At 38.0% G+C, this 10,784-nt stretch overlaps 1 long non-coding RNA gene across 2 annotated transcripts; it reads left to right on the forward strand.

The window, feature by feature from the left end:
- Positions 1-870: 870 nt before the first annotated feature.
- On the forward strand, positions 871-9,826 carry LOC147538133 (uncharacterized). 2 transcript variants are annotated; one of them, XR_015226020.1, is made up of 4 exons: positions 871-1,135; positions 1,294-1,423; positions 8,400-8,449; positions 8,612-9,826. It is a non-coding gene; the product is annotated as an uncharacterized LOC147538133 (long non-coding RNA). The 2 variants fall into 2 exon arrangements; XR_015226021.1 differs by lacking the exons at positions 8,400-8,449; positions 8,612-9,826 and having other exon boundaries at positions 1,294-1,710.
- The last annotated feature ends 958 nt before the right edge of the window (positions 9,827-10,784 follow it).

Consider the following 10,784-nt stretch of genomic DNA (forward strand, 5'->3'; position numbering starts at 1 on the left):
TAATTTTTGGGATTGTTTTTCAAAAGTGGGTTTTATCTTATATATAAGGTTATAAAGGGTAGTATGATAAAATGGTTATACTTTCTAGGGGATGTATAGGACATTTTTTTTTACTATAGCAGCAAATTTTGTTACAATCATATTTCCGGTGATTTTGTTCCTGTGGTTAGCTACACATTTGTTGTTGCCATACATCTTTATAATTAACTCATGACTAAAGTATCCTGAGAACTATAAGATTTACAACACATTTTCTTATTTACTCACAAACATATAATGCACTCAATACAAGTTAACGCAATGAGTCTATGTGTGTAGATGAAATGTATAACATTAACTTTGGGCAACCTCCTTTGAATTCGACCTTCCTGTTGACCTGAATATTTTATCTCCAAATCCTCTAAAATATAGACGATGTAGTACAAATTTTCAAATTTAGTAGAATGGGGATCAAATCGATGTGATAAACACACAACTACATAAATATCAAATTATAGGACCCACAATGATTGTTCTATAGGCCATTGTATGTTTCTATAGATCAACACTTACTATCTTTTATTTCGTATGATATTATGTAAAACAGACAAAAGAAAGGTTTTAAGTGATGACCTTGGAGCAAAATTTTAATGTTTTCGAGTGTTTTTGATAAACATAGTAAATCCAAGGGGGTAAATTCAATTACCAAGTACAGAGGGGTGGTAAACTCAATTACTATTTAGTATTGAGGGCATAATACGAAAAATATGTTTTCTAACTTAACAACGAAGGTAAAAGTTTTACCTTGACCAGATTCACTCACTCTATCAGATAAGGACGAATCTGAAAAGTGTACCTTTATAAATAGGTAGTTTTGAGGCTCAGGGGAATGAAGTTATGTGTGGAAGTAGGTTCATTTGGTTTAGTTTTGTTGATAAATTAGGGGTTTCCTTTAGATAAATGACCAGAGAACAAATTTTCTTTGTACCTAATTGCCTCATGCAATTGCACCTCTCTTTTCTGAAAGCTTGTGGAAGATAATCGACGGAATTTAACACAAAATTGCGATAGTTATATACCAAAGATCTTCCATCATCATCTGTTCAGAATGCTTAAATCCAGATTTGTGTGGTTAAACTCTAAAAGTTATGAAGAGGTAAAAGACGAATTATTTGATTTATTTCTTAATTTCTTCTGATTGGTTTCCTCTAGATTAGTTAACTTCATAAATTAGGGATATCTTTTATATTAATGATTAGGGTTTGAATTTCTCACTTACCTTCTTGTCTCTAACAAATTCTATTATCATCTTAGAGAGCTTGTTGCAGACAATCATCTTCATTCCATCCAAAAGTATGAGATATCTATCAAAGATCTTCTCTCATACCTTGTGCAGAATGCTTTAATCTAGATTTCGATGGTTAAAGTTCGAAAGCCGTGAAAGGTACAAGATGAATGATTTGATTTATTCCTTAAAGTTGTCTGGTTAGTAGATGTTCGTGTTACGTTATCCTCATTTGTCTGCATAATTCCATTAGTTTTCATTCAAAGGATTTGATTATGTCAAAATTTTCCTTTTTTAAACACAAAATGGATGGTAATACCTTATTCCAAAAACTATAGGCAATATTTTCTAAATGATGATTTTCAACAGTAATCCGCTGATATAAAATCTTGACACGGTCTTTCTTAACAAGACCCCTCATTTAATTTATAAAATAAAGAAAGAAATGAATTGGCTTTCACGCCCACAGTATAGCCTTAAAAGTTTCTGTATGTCATTTAAGTCCTGAGATGTCTTTGATAGTGGAATGCTTATTAAATTTATGACGTATCTATCCTATGCAATGACTGTGATGACTCTGGAAGTCCACGTAAAAAAAAAATCTTTTGGAGAGATAAACAAATAGAGTAAAATCTTTAACAATTCCATTTTTTCATTTTGGTGGTGAAAGAATGAGTAGATAGAATAGAAGATACCACTAATATAAACAGAAAACGAAAATGTGAAATTGTGAGAAGTGAAAGGGGTTAGTATTAGTACCACAACCTCGGCTCGACATACTCATTACAATACATATTTTCCAGTAGTTGCTCAATGAAATATATAGTACTTCAAAATCCAAGATGTCATGGATTCGATTCATGAGAGTGGTTTTCATTACCCTCATGTAAAAATTCGTGGTTTAAGATTTAAATAAAGTATAGGTCGTGATAGCTCTTGTTATGGCCTTTAATGGTCTTATTGACCTTTAAGAACCTACTATGGCTTGTCAAGGTATAAGTATCAATCTTATAGTTCTAAAATACTCCTTTAATAATCATGATGTAGTTAGATTTTGTATTTAAATGATGCAATCAAAACCATCTAAGATGTTTTGATTTGATTAAAAATGAGTCATTTGTTACCATTAGATTTTAAAAAATTGTTAGTTTAAAGATTTTTGAACTTACGTAAAGTTACTAATGCAAACTCCATTAGTCTTCCTTAATTTTATCGACAACATACTCGGCGATGTTAGTACATGTTCATTACCGAAAAACTACCAAGTCATGCTTCAAAGTTATAACATGGAACCATTCTTTGCCCCTTTACTAAAACCCCTATTCAATGTTATTATGAATTACTTAGGCAGAAAAACAAAATTTAATATTAAATCCCCAAGTACTTTTGAAATTCGAAAGACGTTCCTCTTGCACAAGTTTTAAAAATTTAGTAGAACGTGGTTCACATTTAGTTTGCTAGGTTTAACAAATTTTTATTTATTTATATGAAGTATATATAAGTTTGTGTGTGTGTCTGTGTGTGTATATATATGTTGATGGGATTTTTGAAACTAATAGTGGCCTGTAGGATATTCGCTAGGACTCTTATTATGGGTAATTTTGTAGTTCTTGTTGTGTTTATCACATCCATTTGATGTATCCACAAGTCATGCAGATAGACACATCAAATCGATGTGGTAACACATAACTACCAAATTATCTAGATAATGGGAGCCATAGTAATTGTTCTAGGGGCCATTATAAGTTACATAGTACATCTTTGAGTAAGAGGCATTGACCATGCATAAAGTGATTGGAAGATGGAATTTTTATTGAGATGGAAAGAAAAATGTAACATATTCCTAGAATATTTGATCTTTGGATCTTAAAACATTGCAAGACAAATGGACATAAAAAATAAAATAAGGAGTTCCGACATTTAAGGAAAGAGTTTTTTTTTTTTACAACTCGGTCGATAATAACATTGGTTAGATGCATAGCGATTTAGACTAACTGAAGAGTTACTAATGGTTATTTTATCGACCTTCCATCATTTTGATGAAAATCACTTTGGTCAACCAGTCCGCTCCTAACTACAAAATACCCGTAATCAATGTTAAATATAAATTATACCTGAAAGTAAAACCTTAAATAAAACCTGAATATTTTATCCCTGAATCCTCTACAATATAGACGATGTTTTTAAAATGTAATAGAATGGGAATCAAATTCGGTTGCCTAAGTTGTACCATATTGATATATTTATCTGATGTATTAGTAGTATATTTGTATAACTAATGACATTTGTAGAACTAACATGGGCATGTATGATATTTATTATGAATAGTTTAGTTATCCGAATTTTGTGCGTACCAGTTAATGTATCAAACAAGTCATGTAGATAAATACATCATCAAAAGGATGTGATAAACACAACAATTACCAAAATATAATAATGTGACCCATATTAATTGTTCTAAAGGTCGTGTCATCGTAAGTTTGCTATAGATCATCACTTACTATCTTCTATTTCGTATAATGAGTTTATCTCGTATCTTAGATATTTAAGAATTCTTCAATTTTAGGATCCTCGATAGATATCTTTCCGAGTCTGTGAGATGTTTCCTCCTTTCGAGACTCTTTAAGCACAGGTTAAGCAAAATACTCGAGATCTTCACCGACTGAAATCTTTGATAAGATTCAGGACTAAGTTGGTAAGCGTGAGACACGCTTCTACTATCCCATGTTTCGGGCATAAGGTATCAGCTTGCTTGCGTGGACTTCCCTAACCTTCTCCTAAATCTCAGGGCAGACCTGGTCGTATTTGAGGCTGGGCAGGGTTGAGGCTCTTAAGACGATCGTGCCGACCTCCCGATTCTGGGCTTAAGTGACAGACCTCTTCGAGCTTAGCGACTTGTTGCCTTGATGCGGGTTGACCCGTTGGACTTTTGGTCATTCCTTGACTTATTGGCGTGAGTCAACTAATGACTATTTTTTTTATCAGCACAAGTCCTGCAACTCTTTTGAAGGATATATCCCTGCTGTCGAAGGAGTGTCCTTCGTCCAAGATGGCAATGCGTATGATTTGGCTCATAGGATAATGATGACCTTATTTGGAAGATCAATCAGTCTGGTTCAATTAGGAGTCGTAATGCTTAGCTAGAAGCCGCTTACGATTGTCACATCACTTCAGTTATCCGCGGCTAACATACACCGGATCCTACAACGGGTTACACATAAGAGTGGTAACTTGAACGGAGAGAATAGACTAGTGAGAACTGGCATATAGATGGATATGATCCAGAGTGATAGTGCTTAAAAGATAGAAAAGAATCGAGTTCGACAAGGAAGCCCGGAAAAGTGCAAAACCCACTTTTGGGCCAACTAGGTCAAGCCCTTTAAGGGATTGACCTTAACCGGCCAAAGAGAGGTTTTGGGCCGGACAGAATAAGCCCATTAAGGGGCTAGTCTGCCCGGCCAAACACAGGGGAAACCCTAACAGGACTTTGGTCCTAATAGGGATTCCAGGTCAGATGGGACTCTGACAAAGCTTATCTTTTTATGGGACTTAAGTAATCTTTATTTGAGGCTAACTCTACTATGGGATTGTCTATGTAAGGACCAAGTTAGAGTTCAGAAAAGGTGTTAAATTTTCTCAGAAAGAAATCATTCTCTTGACACAAATATTGGAGAGAGGGGATTTTATAGGAAAAGTTCCCATTCTATCTATCAAGTTTAGAAGAAGGAGTTCTTTATCTCAACCTTCAAGAGGGTCCTAGCTGACTAAAAGGAGGGAGTTCAAGTTATACATTCGGTGTCTCAAGTAGAGGAGCTATACGTGAAGCTCTTATCTTCCGAATAGTGGTCGGAATTTAGTTCGTGGGAAAGCGAATAAAGGTATTCTTCTTTCCATTCTAGTTCGTGTTTGGTTCATATATATGATCCTGGATAACTTTGTCTTAAACATTAGATGTTTGAGATTCCGTTACCAACACTAGTTAGATGATTAGGGTAGTCTTAGAGACCCAAAAACATTGAAATCTTTGTTTTTTCAAAAGGGTTTTCGAAAACTAGTTTGATGTTCAAAAGACTTTGATGAAAATCATCAAAAATTTTTGATGATGAATTTCATCAAAACAGCAGCTGGAACAGTAGAAAGAAGAAGGAAGAAGACATAACTCGGTTGAGTGTTTCCAAAAATTTGGAAACACAGCTGGCCGAACTGACCAGGACGTGTCCAGCCGGTCTCAGGATAGAATCCCGAGACCCGGGGCAATCATGACTGGGGACGTCCCAGTCCGAGACAGAGTAGGATAGTTCGAGACATACGCGCCTGGGTATTCCTAGTTGGTCTCGGTCTAGGACGCGTCTGGAGCGTCTAGGGGCATCTCAGACTTAGAGTCCGAGATGGCCCATACCCTTCCTATGCACAGGACGCATCCATGGTGCAGTTAGGCATCTCGGACTTAAAATCTGAGATGGCCTAGGCACTGTCCCATGCTAGGACGGGTCTAGAACGCGTCCAGCACGTCCCATGCCTCTCCGACTTGGAGTCTGAGAGGGAGCACAGTGACCCGAGACCAGTCAAATGACCAAGTTTGACTTAAGTCCTTTTTCGAGTTTGACTTGGGCCTATTGGGCCTTGACTCGAGTGGGAGATTCTTTTACCTTTTCTCCCGGTTCCAAACAGGTTTTTCCGACATTGACCCGGGCCATCCGAGGGCCCAAAACGGAGTTTTTCCTAGGTCAATTTTAGAAATCATTAAGGAAGAAACGTACCATTAGTCTATATTTTACGAAAAATAGACTTAGAAGCCCATTAGACATAGAGATGTCACAATTTCCCACAAATAGCTATATGGAACATAGCGAACCTAGAAACGAATCTAGGATACATACTTTATCTTATGAATGTCATATTTCTAAGCACAAGTGAGTATGTGCCTGAATAATACTTAGAGTATAAGGTCATAAAATCATTGATGCACCAAACGATGAGATCATGGTTTAAGTGGGAGTAGTTAATGGAGGTTCAAGGATGGAAATCCAAACGAACCATAGGCGAACAGGAAGTAACCTAAAAGAATACTCCCTCCGTTCCAATTTAAGAGTCCCGTATTCCTTTTTCGTCTGTCCCAAATTAAGAGTCCCATTCCTCCTTTATCATATAAAATCCATAGAGTTTCCAATTATACCCGTTTTGACAATATATAATGTATCTATTACTTAATTAAAACAATTCGTATTTTGGTAATCTTTTAGAAAGAGATAAGAATAATTTGTGTTTATGGAAACTAATCTTATATATAATGCTAATTCTTTTGAATTCCAAAAAACATGTTAAAAATTAATATGGGTAAAAACGGAAAAGTAAAAGTTATGAAAAAAAGTTACGTTTTTAAAATGGGACTCTTAATTTGGGACGGAGGGAGTAGATCTTTTAGGGGCTATACTAGGAACTAATAAATTTCTTACGCAAACTCACATATACTCTACGTATTAAATCATAAATAGTTATGTTAGAGTTCACAGTAACGCATACTTGAAATACGTAATAATCCCTAAAAAGAATTTTGAGTATAAGCCTACCAGGAATAAGACACCTATTGAGCCCTTGTTCATCCATGATGGGTTTGCCTCCGCAGGGTGCCATCTTTTACCTCGGCACTGTTGGGAATTAGACGTATCTAATATATAACCTAATCATGTTACTAGTGTTGGTAGCGGAAATTCAATCATCTTATGATTAACACTAGGTTGTCTAGGATCTATACATGAACATATCAATGAACTAGAATGAAGAAGAATACCTTGATTCGCTTTCCCACGAATTAAATTTCGACCAGTATTCAGAAGATAAAGAGCTTCAAGTGCAGCTCCTCTACTCGAGACACCAAATTGTGTAACTCGAACTCCCTTCTTTTGAGTCAGCTAGGACCTTCTTGAAGGTTGAGATGAAGAACTGTTACTTCTAGACGTGATAGAGAGAATGAGAACTTTTTCTCTAAAATCTTCTTCTCTATAAGATGTGGGAGAGAGATGATTTTCTTCAGAAAAAATTCCACACCTTTTCTGAACTCATAATGAGGCTTTATATAGGCATTACCTTAGTAGAGTCCTACTCAAATAAGGAATCCTAAAAAGTCTCTTCAGAAAAGATAAGCACAAGTTAGTTTTTAAATTAAGCCAGACTCCCTTTTATGGGGAAAACCCTAATTAGGGTTCCCCATTGATATGGCCAGCTAGAGCAGCCCTTAATGGGCTTGCTTTGTCCGGCCCAACCTTCTATCTTGGCCGGCCAGGGATCTCCCCTTAAGGGAATCCCAGTTTGCCCCTTCAAAGTGGGTTTTTACCTTTTTCGGACTCCTCTTTCGAGCCCGATTCTTTCTATCTTTTAGACTGGATTATATCCATCTATTTACAAGTTCCCATCAGTCTATTCTCACTGTTCAAGTTACCAATTCTTATGTGTAACCCGTTGTAGGTTCCGGTTTATGTTAGCCGCGGATAACCGAAGTGATCCGACAATTGTAATCGCCTTCTATTTAAGCATTATGACTCCAAATTGAACCGGATTGATTGATCTTCCAATAAGCTCATCATTATCCTATGAGCCAAATCGTTGGCATTGTCATCTTGGTCGAAGGACGTTGGTTTAGAAGGATATACTTTCAGACTCCAAGGTCATATTTCCTCCAGTCTCCCACTTGTATTTAGAACAAGTGCAATGCTCGATTCTCATGTCCTTCATATCTCATTTCATACATCATACTTATCAGACTTTCTTGATCGGGAGGACAAACTGTTAAATCAATTGATTAAGGTTTAATCTATTTAAGCACGACCATGCATTTCCAGTTGTCATTCTTCAAGTGGCCTAGAGATACTTTATCCTAATTCTCGTTAGGAAGACATATTCCATTCTTGTACTCCCACTCAATTTCATGTCTATCCTGTCTTACCCGCCCTCCGTTTTTATAACCTCTTGTTACGGCACGGTGTTTGACGGGACCAAGGCTTGACATTCGTTGTCCAATAGTTGTCCTGGACTAAGGTTATTTCATAAAGGAATGCTTCCATGTTCACTTAGCAGGGTTTCTATCATTAGATTACGTACCTAATAATAACGGAATGCTTCCATGTTCACTTTGCAGGGTTTAAAGGCTTGTTGCATAGGCTAAATGCAACAGGGATGCCTTCGAAAGTGAGTTAGGCTTTTGTTTTGTTTTATTTGCTCGAGGACTAGCAAAGTTCAAGTTTGGGGATCTTGATGTGACACGAAAATGTCACATTTGGAGAGCCTAACTTAGACTAATTAGTCCTTTTCGAGTGTTATCAATAATATTTTATGTGTTTTTCTTGTTAGGTATCATTTTTGGAGATAAACATGTAAATCGGAATAAAGGGAACGAATTGTCACTATCATTTCATGTGCCGAAAACGAGAGAAAAAGATTTCAAGAAAATTATATGACAAGTGGAGTCAATGACGAGTCCGATGGTGAAAACGGAAGTCAATTCCGAGTTCGGACGAGGAAGTTATGAAAGAAAGAAGTCCGAGGGTATTTCTAGTCCTTTGTGAGAATTTGAAGATGTAGATACAAGTATGGAGGCACTCTCTTGGTTTCTAAATCAAAGCCCAAGAGCCCAAGCAAGAATGACAAAGAAGAATTATATGGGCACCCTTTCTTTATGGATCAAACTCAACAAAGTCTAAAGAAGTTGACGAAGTCAAGGGACCCTAAGGTTTGAGTAGTAAACACAAGTTAGAGTTTACTATTCATCATCTTCGAGGTTGGAAAGGAAGCAAAGAGTTAGAGAGAGAAAAGGAGGCAAGGGGCTAGGGTTCTTCATCACTAAAAGAAGAGCTTGAAGAAAGAGGGAAAAAGAGAGTAAGAGGAAGAAGGAGCCGGCCCAAGCATAGGCCGGCCTAGCTTTGGCCAACCGAGCAGCAGCTCGGGCTGCTGCTCGAGCAGCTACCGGAGCACGGGATGTGCAGCACGGACCAGACCGCACGGAACAACAGCAACCCAGCACGCACAGGAGCAACAGCTCTTGGTTCTTCAACTTGCACAACAGCTTCCATGGGAAGATCTGCTCGGGACAGCACGCTCCAACTCCGGGACGCATCTGCAGCTCGGGCCAGCAACTCTGGGACGCGGCTGAAACACGGGAGCAAGCTCGGGACACGGCTGCAGCACCCTTTGGCCCGGATCTAAGTTGGTTTGGCTGGATTCCATCTTTTGGCCGGATTTCATCATTCTTTGGCCGGAATTTTCATGGTGTTCCGGCCACTTTCTTGGCCGGAAATCTTAGGCCTTTTGTTCCCCTCATCCTTGGCTAGCTTCTCATGTGGTTTGATTAGATTTTGGGTTAGAAATTTCTAGAGAGAGAAAGCTAGGGTTAGCTTTAATGGAAGTTGTGTTCTAAATGGAGAAGATGATGGCGGTCGCTATGGAGAACACAGAAATTTGCTAAGGGGAGATCGGCTGCAATTAAAGATTAATATTTTCCGACGAACTTAGCCATGAACCACATCGAAAAAGGGGGATTCTCTCATCATTTTCTTTCAATTTCTTATTATAACGGAATGCTTCCATGTTCACTTTGCAGGGTTTAAAGGCTTGTTGCATACGCTAAATGCAACCGGGATGCCTCCGAAAGTGAGTTAGACTTTTATTTTGTTTTATTTGCTCGAGGACTAGCAAAGTTTAAGTTTGGGGATCTTGATGTGACACGAAAATGTCACATTTGGAGAGCCTAACTTAGACTAATTAGTCCTTTTCGAGTGTTATCAATAATATTTCATGTGTTTTTCTTGTTAGGTATCTTGTTTGGAGATAAATATGTAAATCGGAATAAAGGGAACGAATTGTCACTATCATTTCATGTGCCGAAAACAAGAGAAAAATATTTCAAGCAAATCATATGACAAGTGGAGTCAATGACGAGTTCGACGGTGAAAACGGAAGTCAATTCCGAGTTCGGACGAGGAAGTTATGAAAGAAACAAGTCCGAGGGTATTCTAATCCTTTGTGAGAATTTGAAGATGTAGATACAAGGATGGAGGCACTCTCTTGGTTTCTAAATCAAAGCCCAAGAGCCTAAGGAAGAATGAAAAGGAAGAATTATATGGGCACCCTCTCTTTATGGATCAAAGTCAACAAAGTATAAAGAAGTTGACTAAGTCAAGGGACCTTAGGGTTTGAGTAGTAAACACAAGTTAGAGTTTACTATTCATCATTTTCGAGGTTGGAAAGGAAGCAAAAAGTTAGAGAGAAAAGGAGGCAAGGGGCAAGGGTTCTTCATCACCAAAAGAAGAGCTTGAAGAAAGAGGGAAAAAGGGAGCAAGAGGAAGGAGGAGCCGGCCCAAGCATAGGCCGGCCAGCACACTAGGTCGGCCTAGCTTTGGCCAGCCGAGCAGCAACTCAGGCTGTTGCTCGAGCAGCTACCGGAGCACGGGATGTGCAGCACGGACCAGACCGCACGGAACAGCAGCAACCCAGCACGCACAGGAGCAACAGCTGCTGGTTCTTCAAC

This window comes from Eschscholzia californica, unplaced genomic scaffold (genome assembly GCF_041429995.1).
Source record: "Eschscholzia californica isolate CP2 unplaced genomic scaffold, dmEscCali1.0.p SCAF_5, whole genome shotgun sequence".
NCBI lineage: Eukaryota > Viridiplantae > Streptophyta > Magnoliopsida > Ranunculales > Papaveraceae > Eschscholzia > Eschscholzia californica.